This window comes from Aythya ferina (genome assembly GCF_964211825.1).
Source record: "Aythya ferina genome assembly, chromosome: 18".
Classification (NCBI taxonomy): Eukaryota; Metazoa; Chordata; class Aves; order Anseriformes; family Anatidae; genus Aythya; species Aythya ferina.
Genome location: NC_140317.1, coordinates 8,411,925 through 8,434,615, shown reverse-complemented (window position 1 = coordinate 8,434,615; position 22,691 = coordinate 8,411,925). Strand labels below are relative to the sequence as shown.

Below are 22,691 nucleotides of genomic sequence, written 5' to 3'. Positions count from 1 at the left end.
ATTAAAAAATTGCTTGGGTTACTTACGTAGGAATGCAAGCAATCACCAAATAAGCAGAAGGAAAGGGGAATATGATCCACAGCCTGCTAAAGTTGTTGGAACAGCTCTTGGAGGCTGCAGTATCCAAGCTCAAGTTCATAGTGCTCTGTGTATGGATCACTTTTCTTCCAAGTTATGTTTTTTGGTACGTTTGTGCAGATAGACTATTATTATTATTCAGGATTCTTATTGATTCTGGATTTCAGGATTATTTATTGATTCTGCTAACAAAATCAGATATTCTCCAGTGCAACAGTAAAATTGTGTACGTGATGTTCCCTGGTGAATAAAAATCTCACGCTATCGTACGGGAGAAAAATCAATCGCATATGCCTATTTTCCTTCAATTAAGGCCAAATTATTAGTATGAAAAATGACTGAGATGGTCTGTATGTTGCAGGACTTTAGATTGGGAGGTCTTTTTAGCTTTAAAATATATCCCTTATTTAAAGAAAGTCTCTGCCAGAAAATTTGAAATTACTTGAAATAGTCTGCAGCTCTAGAGTGGGATTGCAAGTTATCAGCTGGCTGTGCCACATTGACAAAAGCACTGAGAAAGGAGGAGGCTCCTTTGGCCTGTGGGTTTTGTGGGGATTTTTTTCTTGTTTGGTTATCGATTCAAGGCTATTATCTTGGATGATGATATCTGGAGTTTCTGCGCTCGAATATCTAAAAGGCCCATTTAAATTACTTTGGGAAAATTACTAAGACAATTATGGGATTGTAATATAAAGTACCATAATTACACTTTAATGCTTCTCATCGATTGTTGAGGTTTGCACTTTGCAGTAGCATGAAACACTGAAACTGTTTTCTTTGCCCACCCAGAAAGTTAATGTTTTAATAGCACTTCTACAATGACAGCTTTTCACAACTTGGTGAGTAGGAGCGTGTGAGATGAGAGATGTGTGCTATATATATGAATGCGCACACACTTATTCATCCTGCTTGGAAAGCCACGTGTCAGTATCTCTTGTCTTCCAGGTTCCTCCTCCGTCTTTAAGTGGTCCGAAGGAGCAGGTGTGTTCACGTCCCTGTGTCAGGATGGAGCAGAGCTCCCCAGGTGGGGAATGGTGAGGTGACGTGGTGGTGGCACTCATCCTTTGTGTGCCTAGAAGAGAGCATGTTCTCTGTGAAGGCACCAGGAATTGAAGAGAGGACAGGCTCTTTTTTGAAGAAATACTTGATCAGGGTTTCCAAATACCAGCTCTATCAGCTTTCTGATGGTGTAGTCAAAAGGCAGCTTCTGGATAACCTTTTAGAAACCAACAAGAGGAAATTCAAAGAAGCTGCTTCCAGTTATTTGCAGGGTAATGTGTAAAGTTAAATTCTACAAAGAATGAAGGAAAAAAGTGATGCTGTCTTCCCTGTTCTAATTTTCCAGCCTGAGAATAATGAAGTATCTCTTGCTTCTTTTTCAAAGGCTTTCTGGACAAGGTTATAATAATAAAGAAAAATAATAATATTTGATCACTGCAATAATTCCTTAGCATTCCCGGGATTTCAGTGGTTATTAATGCCATGTACCTGTATCATCCCCTAGCTGCCACCTCAGAGCTTATGATTCCAGGACAGGCTGTGCCTCCAAGGCAGATACCATGAGGTATGGCCTTGCCTTCCAGTCCCATGTACAGGAATCTTGTTCCCCATGGTTCTGGGTTCCTCTGCTTGAAACTTCTCCGTGTGCTGGTACCCCCAGCAGCTGGGTGATGACCAGGGCTGGCGCACAGCTGCTGTCTCCTCAGTGGTTCCCTTTCTGCTGCCATCTTCTCTACAGTTGGATAGGGGACGGGGTGAATTTTAACTTTCTGTTTCCAGCAATTTGCCTGATGGAAGTTCTTGCACAGAAGCGTGCCTTGGCCTTGTGGTTAGTTTACAGTCATTTTTGTCTGTGAAATTATGGAAGTATGAGAAATACTCTATCAGGTCCCACATGACAGGCCCAACCAGAGCTGGAAGATGTGCATTTGCAGGCCTTGCCTTCCCTTTCTGTCAGAGTTATTCCCTCCCATCTGCTGCCAGGCCTCAGGAGGCTCCTCTGACGTTTGGATTAAGCTCTGCCATAACAATATTGATTGGAGTGTCTTAGTGGTTAAGGAAGCAAAGCTGTCCTGTTCTGTAAATGCTATATCGTTATGCTATCGGAATCTTACCTTTTAAACCGTTGTGGTGTACGGAGGGTTTGCCCTTCCCTCGCACAGTGCACACGCACGGTCCTTCCTTCTTCCGAGGGTTGGCTGCCAGACGCACTTCCCTCTGTGTGCACGTTCACCTCTCCTGTGGAGCAAGCTATGAGCGTGCTGCCATCTCATGGCAGGCCACTGTTTAATTAGATATGACAAACAGTACAGGACAAATTGGGATTATCATCATGCAAATGTGACCTGCCCAAATCTATGTAAATAAAAAATGAATTCTGCCTGTGTTTTTAAACTGAGAACATTCTCTGATTTCCATGTAGCGGATAATGAGACCTTAAGTGGCAGAGAAGGTGTGGCTGAACCCACTGTGTATCCTTCTACATGTACAATTTTTGTGCCTTTAGAAAAATAAAGGACCTTGACTACACAGTATTAATATTAAAGATGTCTGGGATAATGCAGCAAATCCCATGGAACGTTACTATCAGTGCAATTCTCTCCTCAGAAAAACATCTTTCTTTACTTTCAGCAGCAGGTATTGGTATACATAGCAGAGCAAAACATAATTAAATCTATTAAGGAGACTTGTTGCAGAACACAAATGTCTGAATATTGATGGAAAAAGAAAACATTTTGTCTTTCTCTTCTGAGGGTAGATAACGCCGTCTTTCAATTCTTATTTAAGAATTCTCAGTCTGTGAGGCTGTTCAAACATCTGACATTTCTGTGTTCAGCTGGGATTTCTATTCTGCACCCAGCTCTGTGGTATCTGGCTGCTATCATGATGGATGTTTCGCTGCTTGAAATTGTTGTCCCGTAGAGTCTTCAGTTATCATCAAGGGTATTTTGGCACAGGGCCCTAGGGGAAAAACATGATTTCATTGTGGTTTGCTTTTGAGGTCTCTATTTTAAGGCAGTGGTTTGGCCACAGGGTGTTAACGTGTGCTGCTCAGAGGACCTGAAATCTGGGACGTTACCTGGAAGGACCACCTACATCAGTGTCCTGCTTCCAACAGCAGCCATGGGTGGTCGGGCTGAACTGGCAGGTGCACATGTGCTCATGACACAGTTCACAGGGTCCCCCAAAACACCTCTGTATTCCAGACAAAAATCCTAGTGCAGCCCTTTTGTTGCAGAGGCCAGGCTGCAGTCCTTCTGCTGGCCCCTGCAGCACTCAGGAGAGGTGGTGGCACTTCTCTCCTCTCCTCTGCAGTCAAGCACTCCTATCTGAGGATCCCCAATGACACAGACTTCCCTCAAGTAAAGCACCCCTAGGGAGCATCTACCAGGTCCTTGTGTTTTCAGGGAGTGAGACCCTGTCACCCACGCAGGATCTCTTTCCAGTTCTCTCATGTTGTATTTTGGGGACTTTAATCCTGTCTGCTGGTCGTCTTTCTCACTTACTGTCCACTAAAATTTTTTCATTTCTCATGTTTTCAGTGGGCTCCTTTTTTAGGGCTATCTTTTAGGTTAATTTGGAGAACTGTAAGGAAGAGTGGGTGTATGCTGACACCTAGGACCAACTCCGAGGTCAGTCCTGAGCACTAACTTGGCTGGTCTGTAGTGGGTGTCAGTTAACTAGAGAAAGGAAGAAGGGCTGACTGGTATTTCACAGTGAATAAATTTGTGCTGTATACTGCGCATCTGAGCTTCCAATTAAGAAGAGTTAATGGATGGAGCTTTGCAATACCTGAAGTTACATAAATTGACAACTGAAAAACTTGCTTAACCTTCTTGCAATTTAATCCTAATGCACCAGCAAGCTTGTGTTTCTGAGGCAGAAAATCATTTTTGCTATAGTCTTCCAGTCAAACATTTTACCCTTCTTATCAATGTAAACCCAGCCTTTCTTACATTTGCAGGTAAGAATATATTTTCTGGAAAGTTGCCTCCCCATTCCCCAGCAGAGTTTGTAGCTGTGTATTAGTACTTGCAGCTCTGGGCTGAACTACTCAGAGTTGCACCTACCATTCATCTTGTGAGCACAGAATTGCTGGGCTCTTTCATACTGCACTTCTGTCTGTGGATTTAGTGCTGTCTGGCAAAGCGAGTACGTAGGAGCAGCACCACTTTACTCATATTATGTTGACAGGTGAGGTCCTGGTGTGCTCTTTCTGGTGACTGTTGTGGATGAGGAGCTATTCTGGTGTCGAGTTCCTCTGCAACCTCTAGAACTACATAATTGTTTGTTGCTTTATCCCTAATTATCTACGTTGTTTGTTGCTTTATCCCTAAAATAAGGAAATACGATGTTTTGTTGTTTTTTCCTTGTGATAGGGGTGGGAAGTTTTCCTAATTTCAGCTGGTGAAATGCAAGGATTACATTACTATGTCCACTCAGTGAAAAAATTCAGTGAAAACATTGGCAGAACTTGTGGTCTCGTGATTGACACATCTGTGAAGTTTCTTCTGGGTTATTTCAATGGGTAAAGCAAGAGAAGATACAATTCAGTATAATTATCTCTTCCCATCCATCTCCATGCTCTGGGAATGTCTCTGGGTTGATGCAGGTCTTTTACACGCAGCATATAGAAAAGCATGGCACTCCCCAGAGAGCTTCTTAAGCTGCATGCTCATGTTGGGCTCTAAAAGAATGCCAGCATTCTCAGATCGCGTTACAGAATCCAGTGCATGAAATAAGTTTTAAACTCCTCTGGACTTTAACAACTTATATATAAAAGGCATATTTTATTTTATTTTTTTTTATGTAAAGACCAACTCTGTCAAAATCCAAGCCTGACACCTGCTATTAAAATGCTGGTAGGAACTAGGTTTTATTTCCCTTATTTAAAAGAAATCCAGCCAGTCAATTGGATTACAACCAGTGATACTACCCAGAGCAAAGGGTAACAAATGCTGCCTACACCTAAGCCTTGCCATGGGTGTTTTTGCTAGTGTGCCAAGTGGGGCGAGATTTCTCCTAGTGTGCATGCAGTACCAGGACAAGGAAAAAACGCAGCTCTGAAAATCTGCAAGTTACTCCTGTGTATCAGGCATCCACACTGATATCTTCATTACTGTTTTTTTTGTTTTTTTTTTTTTTCCCCCCCAAATTGTCGTCTTATAGTTGCCCAGTAACTCTTCTGATGATGGGTAAACTTAGAGAAGACAACTATTCAAAATAAGAGTGAAGTTTTAAGTGATAAAATTGAGAGTGGCAAAACAATAGAATAAGCTGAACATTTTTTTTGGATGTTCTTGGCTTATTTAGGAGCCTCATGACGTGCTGCCTGCCAGTCTGGGAGTGACTGATGGAGTTTCTCTCCTTGAACGCACGTTCCCCCTTTGCAAAGCACAGCATTCTGTCTTCCATCCGTGCTCCTGTTCTTGTTCTCAGTCTGGCATGTGCTGCCATTTGGGGCTTAATGAAATAAATAGGTCTCATCCTCCCCTTTCTCAGGAAGAACCTCAATTTTAAAGATATCCTGTGTTCATCTTTTGGCATCTACCTGTCCATTGCACGTTCCAGTACTGTATGAAACATATGTATGGTATTTCGGTGTGCATGTTACTGGATTCACCATCTTTCAATCCCTCTTACCTCTTCAATCACTCTTACCTCTTCTAAGAGGTCATACTGGAATTGTATTACCCAGGGTGGACTCAGTGTAGACAGTGATTCTTCTAAACTGCTTTGGCTTACCACAAGCCACCTTTTATCAATTTTAGGGGGTCATGCTGTCACACCCATTCAAATAGAAATATTCCAGCAACTTTCCTCTACTTAGTCTCTTTGTGCTTCTATAACAATGAAAATTATGAGAGCTTATTCATTGTAGCTGATGAGAGCAGAAAGCATTGTGGAAGGCGGTTGTTGTTCCCCCAGGATGATGCCATATGAATAAAAGATTTAGGTGCATTTCCATATAATACATTGCCTTTTTCATTAGACATTCAGTTCTGCTCCTGATATACTGAATGGAGATGTTGGCATTTCCCAGTCCAGCTTGAGGGCTGAAGAACAGGAGTTCTTAATGGCTTATTGTCAAAGCAGCTGCCTCTGCTGCATCTCGTGCTCCTCAGGCCATGGCCTGCCGTCGTAATTGTGGATTAGGCACCAAAGATTAGCGACTGTAGCAGATTCATGGACTTTATTGCTTCATGATTATTGCAGCGATTCACCAGGCACTAGGAAGATGTCAGTCCTTTTAATAGATGTCAGTTCTTCATCCAAATCTCTCCTCTGCCCAGCTGAACAAGGAGACCAAATTAGGAGTTAGTGATTATTTTTATTTTTTTTTATTTCTACGAAGACATTTTGTGTCTAGATTACCCTGCATGTGGATCATAGTGTCTTTAGGACAGCTCCAAAATTTTCTTTTAACAGCTGACGTCAGAAATATCCCAGCTGACAGCACTGCTGCAGCAGCAGTGGTACAGTGCACATCACGGCTGGGCCTCACAGCAGGCCCTTCATTGTTTCGCTGCACCCAGCACTCCTAGGTTGGTTTGTACATAATGAGCTAGCTCCTAACTGTTCATCTCATCTAATGTATATAATCTTTAGTCTGCATTTTCTTTAAGGTGAGTTTAAGAATGCTAGGGAAGTAGAGATGATCAACTCCTCCTAAAGTCAGAAACCATTTTTCTATGAGAAGTTGTGGTATAACAATAAAAAAAAAAAAAAAAAAAAAAAGAGAGAGAGAAGGAAAACAGATATACTTTCTCTTAACTTCTGTGTAGCATCTGTTTTAAAGGGACGCACCTTGTCCTGTTAGAACCTGAGCCTTTTAAGAGTTCTGAACCTAACACAGCACTTGAAAGAATTGGATAAATGGTGTCATTGTTACATCCTGCCACTTTCAGATTCATTGTATGAGAGAGACTATACTGAAACAAATGGAATACAATTCAATTTGTTCTTTTCCACTGTCAGGGAACTGTTTTGTCCTGCTTAGAAAATGGATGTGTTATAAAATTATTAAACCAAATGCAGGACAAGATAAGGGGTATAAGATGTTGTAAAGCTGTGAAAGCCCATGAAATTGTTTTAAACATTGTTTTTATCCCCAAGACTGATTATTAGCAATGCTCTCTAGCAATGTGTGTTTTATTTTGTAAACAATTGTTCCGATCTTCACTGATGTTAAGTATGGGGAAGCCTTTTCTGTATTATTCTTTTCTGGAAGTAAGGTATATGATGTGAACAAAGCTGTCAAAAGATATTACTTCATTCAGAAATGCCCAAGCTGTTTCACATGGCATTGCAGTATGTTGGAAAACCGTAAGTGTGCAAAGCTCTCTTATACCATATGGTTATGTATGGTGCAGTACAGAGACTGATCTGATAGTGTTCGGTGGCTGGACTCCTACTGATTTCATTGCAATAGGGATTTCTACTGAAATGTTAATCCAAAGCCTCTATGTTCTTCTTTTTCTGACCCTAGCTGGATCTTTTAGGACATTTGGAGAGCTGGCTTGAGAATGTACTACAGCAGAAGATTTTGAACTGTGTTGTGGTTGAAAATGAATTTCCTGAAATTAAGGAATGAAAGACATAAAGAAATGAGCGGAATTTTAAAAGTTGTTTTCTATGAAGTATTTGGTTAAAGTCTTGTGAAATCACAAAAAATAGGCTGAGATGTTCTTCTCTTTTTTTTCTTCCCTCAACAAAGCCAGTTACTTCTGGTGCTTCACACGCAGCCAGTTGGGCGGTGCTGGGTCAGACCATCACTCGGTCCCAGGATGGAAAGAGAGAGGGCTGCAGAACAGCTTTTAGGCATGCTGACATCAGGACAAATGATGTCTTCGTTATTTTTCGAGAGTTGTGGATTATAATTATTTCAGGTTAATAAATTGAGATTTGTATATTTATGTCAGGCTAATGACATCAGGGAAGACTTTAATATCATTTGCCAGATGTACCCAGAAAGTTCCACTGACTTCAGCACTATCAGCTGGGTAAGGAGAATGTATGGAATATCACCTCGCATCTCACCCATCTCTCTTCTGCCAATTTTTAGAGGGGAAACAAGATCGCCTGAGGCCAGCTTGCAGCTAATGTAACAGGGGAAAGACGGGGAGATGATAATAATTCACCCACCCATGACAATATTCAGGTTCAGTGCTGAACCCTGCACTATCTATCACAGGAGCTATTGCTTTCTCTGTGCAGTAAGAGGGGCTCATTGTGGATGCTCTCAGGAACTTGCCTCTTCACATTGATGGGCTGTCTACTTCTGTTAATGCCTCCTTCTTGTATATGTCAGAGTTCACTCTTGCCATCCTTACATTTTCAACCTCATCTCTCCAAGTTCTTTTTGTTCAATCTACTGAAGGAAATAGCAAATCCATTTTCCTTGCTCTCCTTGTTGAATGGTTTAGTTATCTTCCTTGAGAGAGAACTTCATTTGTGGTGGTCCAGTGAACAAAGTTGAGGATGTGAATTAAATTATCTGTGTGGCTTTAGTTTGGGCAGGATAATTAAATGGGTAAATCCACACAATCTCAATGAAAACTTAGTATCCAATTTACCCTAAAAATTTTTTTGGTCACTCTGTAAGTATCCAACTTTTGTGTTTAGCCATCTCTACAGTGAATTTCCTCAGTTTCTCTTGGTATTTGGTTGGAGAACTCTAACAAGTCATTTTTTTTGTTCAAGGTGTTTAAGTCTTCATCAGACTTAAATTTGGTCCTTCTAATTTAATCCACTTTCTTGTAAGCCCGATGAGCTGGTAGTGTTTCTTCTGTTCCTTCCCCTTTAAAGGAAAAAATGCTGAGAAATATGTATTGGGAATCAGTTATTCATCAACTTTTGCTGATGATGCAGATTACCAATTGCCTACAATTAGTCCTAAATTTTCTCTTTCCCCTGACACTACTGTCCTGTAAATTTTCATAATAAATTCTGAATAAACACTGCTAAAATCCCCCTGATAATAAGCAGGATTAATAGCAGCAAAGCCCAAATTACTGTTGTGCGCTTTATAAATTAACACAAAGGTGAAAGATATCAGAAAACCACTTATTTGTACACTGGGGCTGATTCTCCACTGCTTTACAACTAATCTTGCCATTAATACTTGTACAGTGTTACGATGTAAAGTTAAATGGTATATTCCAGTGCTACAGCTTGTACTTAATTAATATCAGGACCCCATTGTGTTGGATGCTGTACAAATGCTTCATAGGGAAGCATGAGTTTACCATTTGAATAAGAAGTGCTGAACTTGTAAGCAGAGACGCAAAGAAAGACTCAATTGAAGCCACGTGTCGGATCAGTAACAAAGCTGGGGGAAAGTTGAGTCTTGACTGATTGCTGCAATGGGTGTGGGGGCTCCAGGCAGAAAACCTGAGCCAACTTTGTCCTTTTGGAAGAGTTGTCCATAGCCATCTTGAATAGGAAGGTTTAAAATGTCTTCAGCAAGGAGAGCTTCTACCAAGCTCTGTGTTTGAGAGGATTCTTTCGCAGGTGTATCTGATCCAACAGGGCTCCGTCAGTCTTCACTGTCAATTTCTACCATACCATCTTAACAGATGCCTCAAAGGCATTCATTTCCCTGAGAAGTTGTTTCAGTAAGGCTTTAGTCAGAACAATTAAGTGCCCTCATTCCATCCAGAAAATAACTTAGATAGCGTGTTTTATTTTTATTTATTTTAATGAACGGAATGTTATCTAAATACTAACGCTTTTATTATTATTATTTTTTTCTATTAGGCCTAGTGGTCAGAAACTTTTCAGTTGCGTACTGAAGAATAATAGTGTACTTCTCTCACTCCACAGCTTGGCTTTCCAAACAAACAAAAATCTAAACAGGTTCCTCCAAATCAAACGCTTTGAGCAATAATTTCCCACTACAAATAGCTTATATGACATGCTGGAATGAAATAAGATAATATAGGGAAAAAATAATTTCCCAATCTAATTTATTTTGTGAATTCTTTTCCTGGCAGTTTTAAAGGTGCCAGGGGTCATACTTTCAGCTGATACCAACTGATGCATTGCTAATTGAATGGGGAGGTGCCGCATTAAGAAACCCAAACTTCTGATTTTTAACTCCTTGTACCCCTCTTAACAAAAATGTGTTGGCAGCTGCATCCCAAGTGTGCCCATAAAAGATCCCTCTGTTTTCCTCCAGGGAACAGAATTCATGTGGACTTCTCTGAGTTTTCTTTGAGTTAGTAAAGCAAAACTTGTCTACTCTTACAAAGCACTATGGAGTCTCTCTCATCCATGCTATTTTATGTTGCTGTTTATGAATAACAATCTTTAATAACAACAGGAATTCACAATACATATGAAGTATTCTCTGGGGTCTCAGTGTTTCAGTCTGAATTCTGCTTGTCTGAAGAAGTTCTCCTAGTTACTGTTGTAATTTTATGTGTGTTGGTGAAAAGAATTTGGTCTGCTGACACTTTTGGGGTTCTTTTTCAATTGTGCTCTGGGGTAGCCTTTTTAGAAATGCTGACCATTTTTCTGTAGTCCTTTTGTTGTGGGAAATGGAAACATGACCATTGATTTTGGAGGAAGCAGGTCAGCTGGTACTGAGCATTTTGTAACGTCCCTCTGTGTCTTACCCTGCAGTGTGGTATTTCATTCTCCTTGGCTGTGGCAGCTTGCTCGTGTGACATTTATGTGCTGTGTCAGGGTACCCTGCAATCACTAATACCTCTAAAGGAGGTTCTGTGGGAAACACCTCTGGTGTCCTTCCTTTCTTTATTCTTTGTACATAACAGAGGTAGAGGAATGATGATTTTCTTTTCCTACGTAGTTACACTGATGCCTTCCCACTGCCATTTCCTATGAAGGAAAGCTAGCAGATCATTGCAAAACTGAAAATTACTTAAAAATATCTGAAGATGATCTCTCCTTACTCAGATAAATACAATCACCTAGTTCTTACCCAAAATGTGAAGAGACGGTGGTGTTTGGCCATTCTTATCTTTGACCAAGTGTAACATGTGTTTGACCTGAATGTAACTATTGAATGAATGGGCTGAGTAAGGAGGAGCGCTAGTCGCACTTGAAGTAAAATCTTAATTATATTTAGTGTCTCTGCAAGTATATTTTTTCTGAAATTGAAGTCTTGTTGCTAGTTCAAGATAACTTCCTGTATATTAAAGGAAACACTGTGTTCTCTGACCTCCGTGTTGATGCCAGTTGATTTGCCTACACAGTCTCAGCACAAAGGACTTGCTGTTTCAAAGTAGAATGTGAAGTTACACGTGCCACCAAGACCAGTGTCTCCTACTGAAACATGACTCCAAGGGCTTGTAAATACTGGGATTTGTTCCTGGCTGGCTTTTCCAAAGTAAGTATGAAGTCTTATATTCCTCTTTGAAGACTCATTCTCCATGAAGTGCTTTTCTTCTAGTGAGACTGTATAATTCATTTTTAAAAGTGGTTAGGATTCAACTAGAGAGAGGCAGTCCTGTTGCAGCATAAAAGTTTCCTACCTGGAGCACTTTTAAGTTCACACACCTGGCTTTGTTCCAGAACAACTTTCATGTGTAGACAAGACCATATTTCCCTGCAAGACGTTTCCAATCAACTCTGGCCTGTGGGCTCTCTCTGGGAGGCAGAGCTGCATGCAGAGAACTTGCTGGATTGGGTCCGTTATGTCAAGCTTCCTTCCTCTCACCTTTCAGAGTAATTCTGAAAACTCACGTATTGCACAGAGCATGCTGGCTGCAAAGACCATCCCACGCTGTGTGCTTTCTCTCTTTGTAATCTGCTTCACTGTATTGAAACAGCTTGCATCCTCCGATTACAAACCCTCTAGGGTAGGGACATTTTTGTTACTTGTTTTGCTCAGCTCGCCTACTATAGTGTTCCTTGTTCATCTCTTTTGGAGCACAGTGTATGCTACACCAAAATAATATTATGTTAAAAGAAGTTGAGGTTTTGAACAAGTAAACAATAAGCTTTGGGTTTCTCATTTTCATAAATTTTAACTAGTTTATTCTGTATATTCCATGGCAAGACACACCTATGCAATGGGAGGGACTCTGCTTGTGGCTCTTCCAGTGAGTTCAGAATGAGAGTATGATACTGCATTGGGCTGTGCTGACATCCTGAATCTAATGGTGCCATGGCCTCTGCTACTTCAGGCAGCGTAATGGTTACACTACACAACATCTTGGGAGATGGATTTAAGCCTTATGCTCTCTGTTGAAAAGCAAATACAGTTATTTGGTTTGTACCACCATACACTGTTGTTTGTGTCGGTAGCTGCCATAAGAAGGTAAGGTACAAGGTTTTTATTTCCCTGCCATAGCTTGGGTCATCCCTTTGTATATAGGATATGTGCTGCCACTCTGCTTCACAATTAAGTGACTAGTGTAGCTTTTTAAATGTATATTGTCTTTGTTTTTATGCTAAGGTTCTGCATCATGACTGTAGAAATAGTGTGGATCTTCTGTTTTTTAAAAAGCCCTGTAACATGCAGAATGCTTTTCTGCACAGGAAATCTTCTCAGATGTGATTTTGTGCCCTTTGATGCATATCCACCTATGAATTTATGCTGAGGACTTCACTTCTTTTATAGTCTTATGGGACACTTTGGCTTTGGTTTCAGCTGGAGTCAGGATCTTTTCTGTTCTTGTGTATACAAAACAAAGCTAGTATGGTTTACATACATGAATATTTTCAAATATTTGAATCTCCTACCTTCTGAAATATTGTTATTTCTGTAAATGCATACACAATGACCTGAAATACTTTCCTGCTCTATAGAAGGTAACAAGATGTAATTTTTATAGCTGAACTCAGAATACTTCTCCTATTGTCCATTCAACTAAAAATGTGAATTGCTTTTCCATTTGTCCCCTTTTCTCATTCTTTTTTATTTCTTGAATAAACTATTTTTATTATCGTCTTAAGCTTTTTATCTAATTCTATTCACCGGCTTTATTGTGCCCATTGCACAGTCTTTTTATGATGGTTCTCCCTCTTTCTAAAGTCTTTTATTAATGCAGCACATATGTATATTCTTTCATTTCATTTCATTGTTGCATTTTTTTTCTTGCTGTCCCTTTTTTCTCATCTCCAACTCATTGTGATAAATACCATTTTTGCATTCTGTTTGTGATTCGTGGTCTTTACAAAAGGCAAAGATGCCCATTTGACATCACAAAGAAAATGTCAGTGTTTAAACATCAAGGGCTTCATTTTGTAAAGGTTGAGAGTGTGCACAGTCTCCAGCAGTTCCACACTGAAATATAGGTGCTCACTTCTGCAAAATTGGTTTTATTGCCTTACTTTTTAGCTGATAATAAACTGATAATGAATGCAGGACATTGCTGAATAAACATATTAATCATTTAGTGGCTGTACAAGACTTCAGAACTTGAAAATATCAAACGAAATGCAGAGATAAAACAGGGCATCCTTTGGGGGCAAAGTCTGCCCTGTGTCAAGTACTAGCTCTGTTTAATACACGTAAATGTCACCATTACTTTTCAAACAAACGGGTGTAAGCTGTGGACGCCATTTGCATGAGACTTAAGGTTTCTAGAATGAGCAATATTTTCTTCTGCCAATACATGTAAAGAAAACCCTTCAAATGAAGGGAATGCCATGTCTGTTGTTTGAGAACGCTTTTGGTGTTAGGTAGATGGTGACTGCCTGGCACTGAATGTAAGGCTGCTGTGCCCTCGGGGTGGGCATTGATTAAGACTCAATCATGGAATCTATTGACCGGAGTAGTAATGACCTAGTCAGAGACTTCAATAATGCAGTCACAATCCTTTGTAAGGATTATTTTTCTTAACATATCCCTGTTACCTGCCTTGCCCTCTTTTTTTTTTTTTTTTTTTTTGAATCTTGAATTTCTGGGATTGTGCCAGCAAAACAATTCAGCATGTGCTGGACTTCAAGCGTGTCATTAGTGGGATGGGAGAGTGTCCTTACCAGCACTGGAGACAAGAGCAGCTAGAGCAGCTTATTAGCTCTAATACAGTCATTTCCAGCATTGCTCTCTGGTACAAGCTAGGACAAGGCCAAGACTCTTGTAAATGTACATAACAACAGACACTGGCATATGTTTGGGAGTTACAGAGAATGTAGAGCTAGGATATTGTTATTAAAATATTTCTCCAGCTTTATTCTTGCTGAAATTTTCTATGTCTAAGATGAGTATTTACTGTGCAATCTTTGCTGCTGAGCTCTGCCAAAACCTCTCATTCTCCTGCTCGTCAGTGCTTGTGTTTTCCTCCCAGACCTGTGCTTTTCTGGAGAAGAGAGATCAGCTGGCTCAGTAATAACACATCTGATGCATGTTCTGCTCCAGCCTTGTAGGTCACACTGAGGTTGTGCTCCCAGTCTGATGGGTTTTGCTCACCATCGAATAAAATAAAGATTCTTTATTCCTGAAAAGCCAAACAGTTACTGTAAACCTTTCGTAAAGGGCCTCTTTTTTTTTTTTTTTTTTTTTTTAATTTTCCCCTTAATGATACCTGGGTTAATAAAAGATTGTGCACTTCTAAATTTGAAAATGCATTAGCAATTGTTAGGTGTTTGTTTGTTTTTTTAACTCAGATTCCCTCACTGTCATACACTTCATTAATTCTGCATACTACATGCTTTCTAGGTTTATCCTAAAATGCTGTATCATTTACTCAGGTAAATTAAGTTGTCATAGAAACTTTGTTAAGTATTAGGTCTTTTCTCACCGTTTGGCAGTATATTTTTGATATTTAAATAACAGTTTATTTTTTTCTCTTGTGCTCACTGCATTTTTTTCTAATAGATCTGCTTGAGCTAGCTGTAATGATATGAATAGGTAGTTCTTCATACTGAGCCGTGGTGAAGTATAACAGGCCTTCAGTTTGAGACTGCATAGTAGTAGCATCCAGAGTCAGGTTGCAGGGAAAAGAAGCATTTTGCAAGCACATTGAGTTTGTCAAATCACTTTTCTTTGGCACTTCGAGCTGTTGTACCTACTCTCTACAGTTATTAAAATAATGATTCATATATATATATGTACTTGCTATTGATAGAAAAGAAATCCTGTAACTATTTGAGCAAACAGGATTAGGCGAAGATTTAACTAGCCGTCTTTCATGGCTTTTTGATTTCCAGTCTTCTTGTTTCAACAGGTGTTCCATCTGTTAAGCTGTACTTCAGGAAAGCACTTAAGCACATACTTAAATCAGTCAATACGAGGAAGACCCATAAGCCTGGATTTAACTAGGTGCATATTTCTGAATCAAGGCATTAAGCTGCTTGCTCAATATGTAAAAAATTCCATCATTTTAATCACAGTGATTGTGTGCGTCCTTACCAAAATGCAGTGCCATATACAAATATTAAGTACTGAACCTAGCTTGAGTACAATGAGAAGTATGTTTTCTTTATGGAAAACAACAACTTGGGAAAGTATATCCAGATACTTTGTGATGATAAGAGAAAATTGTACCTCTTAGGTTTTAGCCTTACGATTCTACAAAAGTAGAATATCCTGAGTTGGACCAGTTTGTGACTAGAATTAATACATGTGATGACATGGAAATCAATGAGATCAAACATGCCCGACCGGCATGTTTGTTTTTTTTTTTGCCTTGTTTTCCCCATTTGTTAAATACCACTTCTTCACCTCCATGGAGATAGTTGGAGACAACAGAATTTCCCATAATGTTACTTGTCATTACTAACATAATTTTCTGATGTGTTTAAGTATTCAAAGAGAGTGAATGATAGACTCTCCAAGATTTAAAGTATTTCAATGGTAAATGAATAGAATGGCATGTAACCGGTGGGCAAACATTGCTGCATATTACTATATTTTTCTTTTAGGCATGGTATATGTGAATATACACAAAGCAATCTTGCTGCACAGCATTTCAAAATGTAATGTATATTCTGTCTGTGGACCCTCAGTTCTACCATTATCGATCGAAGTCCATGTGTGCTCTTATAAAAAAGAAAATGACTTTCTACTGTGGGCTCAAATGAGAGCATGCAGTGTCTCTCTTTTGTTTCAGAGTTCCCCAGAAAACAACGAAACGTACAGCTCAGTGACTTAACTAATACAGAAGTAGTGCAGTGATAGCATTTTGCTGTCACAGTAGTAACTTCCATCAGGTACCTTCTCATTAGCAGCATCAACCAGCACACGTTACTGTTCCCACATGGTGTGCATGCTAATATATCAGGTAGAGAAAACTGATGTGGTAACCACGTAATGACATGGATCTCACTTCTGCCTTTGCAAATATGTCCCTGAACATACGGTGTTGCCAGTGAAAGGTGGCCACCCAGGCTGCTGTTTTATGTCTTTGAAAATTGTCTTGTTAAACCTTTGCGGGCTTGATACTGTTAACATGTAACACCTCAGTGTGTACTACTTACATAGCCCCGTATGAACTATTAATGCAAAACAAGTTATTCTACTGTATTAGTCTCATTTTCCTTTAAAAAAGAATTCTTGTTTCGTTGGAATCAGAAGTGATCTTTAGGAAAGCCTTTCCATTGCAGGTTACTGCACAGTTCACTTGAGTCTCTGGCTATGAACAATTACTAAAAGAAACAATAGTACAAGAGTTGTTCTTTTCATGTGATGACTTTCTTTTTTGTAATAATATTCTTTATTACAATAAAACCATCGGAATACTCATAATTTCATATTTCTTCATAAAATCAGTGTTGTTTATAGCCTTTGTCCTTGGAATGCAGCTGTAAGCAATGATAATGAAGGAATAAATAATCTGTGGAGTCAGTGGAAGGTACACTTCTTACTTCGCTAAACTCTTTTGGATGCACATGTGGTCAATTGATGGACTGAATCTGTGCCATGTCTGCATGTTGTTTTTTAGCTGTTGCTGTGAGCTAGCAGAGAACAGGCAAGCTTTGGATTGAGGAACCATCCAGAACTTACCTAGGACCTGTAAGAGGGATGGTGTGCTTGATTCATCAGATTGCCATTCACTTTATGTTAGTAGTCATTACCCAGTGCTGCCAACCCTTCCACTCTGCCAGCTGTGTTTAGTGCAGAAATGATGTTCAGTGCTGTTCGTATAACACTGCGAAATGGCCATCCCTATATCATAGGGAGAAGGAGGAAGCTGCATTTAACCACAGTTTGAAATTTATTCCCGTAAGAATGTTGATACAGAAAAGCTCACTAAATAACAACAACAAAAAAAAAACACCCTTAACAGCCAGACTTGCAGAAGCTGCCTCAAATTCAGCTTCTGGTAATGAGCTACATGCAGGAGTGTGCTCACAGCAATAATAGACCAATTCTGCCAAATGTGGGAGAATTTGGGGCCTGTTTTCAAGAGTGTTTAAGTGTATGACTCTTCAGTGCTGTCCAGGAAAACTGATTCAGGACACGCTTTAATCATTCCTTGGAAGTTTAGAAAAAAAAAATTCTGAAAAATATTTGTCTGTTAAGGTAAGTAACTCAGTGGAAGAATATGAAGGCCACTTAGTTCCTCTTTTCCCACCAATTTTGGTCTGACTACTCTGTGCTCCTTCCTTCTTAATTCTTCTTGTAAATTAATTTTAGATCTGATATCACCTCTGACCACTACAATTAGTTGGAGGAAGAGAAAATATGGAAGAACAGGGGAGAAGGAAGGGAGGAAATGTTCCACTTACAGAATAAAAATGACTTCCTGAAAATACAACCTTTTTTTTTTTTTTTTTTTTTCCCCAAAGCAAATGATTAGTCAAACATGAAATAAAGGAAAGCTCAGATTTGTCGGTTGGTGCTCTGGCTTGCAGCACCCTGGGTGTTATTTGGAGCCACAAGCAGCCTGTGACAGGTGTGTGCAGTTTTGATGTCCCAGCGGGATTAGTGGGCACAGGGAGCTGCTGTACACAGGGTTGTGGCTGTGACAACCCAGTAAATTTTAGATGGCAATTCTGCCTGGCCATGCTGCAGGGTTCCTGCACCACAGCTCCACCTGCCTGAGGCTGGGACTCCTTGGGATGTCCTTGTCTGCTCTGGGCTGTGAATCACTCCAAGCAGCTCCTTGCTCCTTTACTCTCTGAGGTGTGCCATGTTTGTTGTTGTCCGGGGAAGATTTAGCTGTGCAGCTTAGAGAATCAGGAATTTTGGCTGTTCAGTCTAACGAGGAAGAGTACTATGTTCCTGTATCATTCTTTGACACAACTGTTCCCAAAATGAAAACAAATGTGTTATGTCCAGATGTATTTTACCAATTTTTACAGCATGGAAAACAAAGGAAAAAAGAAGCAACTTAAAATGTCTTTCTGTTTGATTTCTCATAAACAATCACAATAATTAACTTAAGAAATTACTGGGTGTCTTAAGATGTCCTGACTGTTTATATTTGAAAGCCCTTTCTGCAAAGATGGCTTATTCACTAAAGACTGATCTTTTAAATGCCTCCTTGTAAAACATATTTTACTGTGACACCTTATAAATATTAGAACAATGGGCTTTGCAGAACAAACAGATCCAAAACCACAGAAATACACAACAATGATTCATTTCTTATATCAGTCATTCAATACATTATTAACTTCCCTGTGAGCAGGAGGTGCATTACAATCTTTATGCCCTAAGAGCAGAAGTCAAAATATTCCCAGAGCAGCAGAGAGAAATGTATTTTACAGGTACTGGTATCGCACCTGTTTGCAAGGCGTCAAAATGCAGAAATCTGAATGCATCTATATTCAAATCTAGAATTAAACCCAACAGTATACCCTATTAAGTTTTCCTCTGAGGTTCCTTTCAGCTCCTGTTGTAAATTACCAGCCTTATTGAGAGTTTGTAGTGCAAGCAGAAGAGAAGTCTGCACAGAGCTCCAGTGGCCTGGAACGTCAGGGCAGTAAGATTTTTATTTTTCGTTCTGCAAAGCAGAAATTGTGTCTAATAATCCAACATATAGTCAACTCCTTTTATTTTAACTTTTTAAATTAAGCATGGAGCATGAGAAACATCTGTGTTGCAGTTTAATGACACAATTCACTCCTTGTACTTTTATAGGATTAATTAGCATCTAAACAATATTTTTTTCTTGTTACAGCTCTAAGCTCGGCTTATGCAGAACCAATTATATCTCTGCATTTCAGTCTGCTAGAAGCTCGTGGCACGGCAGTTGTTCTGAGGAGGTCAGCAGTGGTAATAAGTTGTTCTTAGGGACTTTTCCTACTGTTTGCATTTTGACAGTTAGCATGCATTTTATTTATGCTGACAGGTCCTCTCAGCATCCGCAGGTATTGAGCCATCTGTGTCCTTGTCCTTCCTGCACTTCTTTGGCAGAGAGCTGACGCTTATGGGGACCTACGTAGTCCAAGCACTGTTACTTGTGTTAGTGCAAAGTAAGTGTAAAATGCACGTAGCAGCGGTAAAATCAGGTAACGTTGTTCTTGTTTTGTATCGGTGGAAAGTGCATGCGAAGTCAGGGAACGCTTAGGGCTACGCTCCATACTGGTCTGAATCAAACTCCATTCTGTAATGTGCAGAGAGCATTTGAAATGGTGCTGGTTGATGTTAGTATGCAATAAAAATCAACCAGAGGGTGAATATTGATGGGGCTCTGATTTCCAAATCTTGACGTTGTAATGCCTGTTATCTCTTTGCCCTTCTTCTCTGAAAATATCCAAGAGCAGAATTCACAACAAGAGCTAGGCTGGGGTAAGACTATATGCTACAATTCTTTCTGACCCATAGATCTATAAGATGTAGTGTGGCTTCTGTCTATTAAGCAAGTATAAACCATAGCAGTGTCACTCATCGATTTAGAAGTTACATCAGAGATTAGAGGAATTACCACTTCTAATGGCAATTTCAAGAAATCCCCAGGTTTGTGTGAAATTGGTACTGGGTGAGGCAGTCATCCCGAGGGTAGGGAACTGAGAGGATGTCCTTTAGAGCCAGTTCCCTGGAATGGCCTGGTTGAAAAAAATGATTTTATTTAGGGTAAGGATGTTGACAGCATTAGGTGATCAGCTTTCTTGCTAAAATTTGTATGTGTTTAAATTAAAAATTCCATTTGAAGCGATCATCAATAGTTATGCTAGATGGGAATTTTTCCACTCCATAGTTACAAGTTGCCACAGTTTCTTGCCAGATACCCTGGTTAATTACAGACAAGTTAATTACTCCCCAGTCATGATTTACTGTGGCTACTGGCTGCTATTTCCACTTGATTGCTACCACATCTCAGAATGACAATGAAAAATTATGCTCCAAATTAGATGTGAAAGGAAAGAGAAATCCAGTTTAAAATGCAAAACTGAAAGAGCAGCAAACCTTGGTAAACTCACTTCAGAATGGAAAGGCTGGAGAAAATCATTCATTTCTTTCCTCTTCCATTGTTGTGGATGTTTGAAACTACACTAATTACCAAACTCATGAATTCAGAATAGCACATTCATATTTGTCCACCCCCTGACCCTGTGTGTCTGGTATCGAGCTACTGCATCTTGTCATAAATTATGAATTCTCTGAAACAGGGTCTGCATTTGGATGGATTCTTACAATGCAGAGCAGGTCGGCTTTATCCCAGGTTTGGCACCTGCAGTTACAAACTGCTGCATCATATCAGAGTGGCATCTCTACCTATAACTGATAGATAAACATTCCCTTCTCTTGTACACTTGGATTGTCTGTTGCTGATTAGATATTATCACGGTGTAATATTTGTGTCAGCTGGAGGCATTTTCATGGTGATTTTTGCCCATCCTTATTGGGACAGCTTTCTGCTTTTGCATCTCGTGCAGTGAACTGAAGGCGGGCACTGTCCAAACCACCGGTGTCTGCTGGCAAGTCAGCCTCACCTTGAGGCTCTTCCACCAGCTGTGAGCCCAGTTCTAGATCCACTCTGCCTTTGGGGGCAGATAAAAATGCTCTCAGACAAAAGGAGATGGAAGGGAAGGCAGAAAGGAGCAAGAAAGGAAGAGAAGGAATAGAGATCTCATGTGAACAAGGAGAGGAATGCCTGGGACCCTACTACTGGGGTGGGGGAGAGAATGGGGAACAGAGCCCCTTGCATTGATTAGCACTGGGAGGAAAGTTTGTGGTTGCAGTGCTGTGAAAGGGATGGGAGAAAAAAGACATAAGGGAGGCAGTGGATAAGCAAGGAACTAGTGTGTACTCTGTGTCTTGACCTGCAGTGGCTACCGGTGTGTTTGTGCCTCTGGCCTGCAGCATTTGCTCAAAGTCTGGCTGTGCTCCAGGTTTCATACGATTCGGTGAGATTCTTGCTCATTCTGGTCACTCCCTGTTTGCATGCTGCTGACTTGAGCACTTTCCCTTGTTTTTCCAACGTGAAAATTGGAGTTAAAATCAATTTATTCTAGAGTAAAAAATTTGGAAAGTGCGGGCGGACGCAAAGTGTTTTGCTTTGTCATCAAAATTGTGCAATTCCAAAAGAATTTGACCACTGAGACTTTTTGGACGCCAGCCTGTTTGATCTGTTCTCTCTTTGCTGGGTTTCTTGAGAATTATTTTGAGAACATATTAATGAGAATGTCAGCTCCAGCCATCACTAATGGTTAATATGACAAAAACGTGTCACAAAAAGGCTGAAAACTTGCTTTACCTTGAAATTCCCAAGGACATTTATGTACACCTTTCCTCTCCTAAAACAGACTCTGAATTTCCTGTTCCAAGCCTGTTCTCACTGCACCCAAGCATTCATGGAGAAAATGTTTGTACAGTGCTTGCAGCAACTTGGGTACATTGCACATGTGGAAGAGAAGTTGGATCTCATTAATTACTCCAACAGTAAAGGCAATTAGTGAAGTGCATCTTGTTAGGTATCTGCTAAGATCCTACTTAATGGCTCATTACTTGTAAGCAAGCAGTCTGGTAACATTTCTAGGACTGTGTATAATAGTGTGAGAGCTATGGAGAAGCATAAGGGGAGCAAGCAGTGCTGTTGCTAATTCTCATTTTCTCTTTACTTTTCATAATGATAGAAAAGCGAATTAATTCCAGTATGAAACTGTATTGAATCAGTCCCATCTCACTCCTCCAGCCCAGCAAGCACAGGGATTCTCTTTTTACTTTGTTTGGTCAAATGTGTAGGATACCAGGTTTCCAAGAGCCTTGTCTGACACTGCTCACTCCCCCAGATTTATTCCTTGCTCCTTTAGTTACTTCATACTCCTTAAGCAGAGATGGAGGCCTGTGAATGAGAACTGCAGGCATGTCCTAAACCTGTCTCTCACTGCCTTGGAGAAGCAGCGTAAGTCGTGTGGCTGATGGCTTGTGGGGTTTGTTAGCGGTGAGGAAGAGACGGTTTTCATTGCCATGCAGGCACAAGCAGGTCATTTAATTTGTACAGTGTCTGACTACTGGCGGTCGTTTCCTTGTTTGTTTAGGCAGGGTTGAGTAGGCAAAAGAGACTGTCTTGTTTGGTGGTTATTGCTGGCTAATGACACAACAGGGATCTTGCAGTTATTAAAACCCTGTGTTTCCCTTTATCACAGTCTGCCTTAATGCTTTTCCGTGCAGGCAGTCAGCTACTCCATTATTTTTTGCTCCATTAGATTTTGTTGTGGTCGTTTGCAAATAACTGGCTGCTGGATAGACAGATCCTTCTATGCAGTGGCTCTTCCCTCGTGGCAAAAGTGAAGCACAGGTCCCTCCC

At 40.2% G+C, this 22,691-nt stretch overlaps 2 long non-coding RNA genes across 3 annotated transcripts in view; one reads left to right on the top strand and one right to left on the bottom strand.

Annotated features, from left to right (window-relative positions):
- The window catches only part of LOC311420773, a 133,355-nt gene that overhangs the window by 10,034 nt on the left and 100,630 nt on the right, over nucleotides 1-22,691 (top strand). The window lies entirely within an intron of this gene.
- LOC311420887 lies at nucleotides 236-2,290 on the bottom strand. The gene is made up of 2 exons (XR_014684587.1): nucleotides 2,193-2,290; nucleotides 236-1,150 (listed from the first exon to the last, which is right to left on the bottom strand). It is a non-coding gene; the product is annotated as an uncharacterized lncRNA (long non-coding RNA).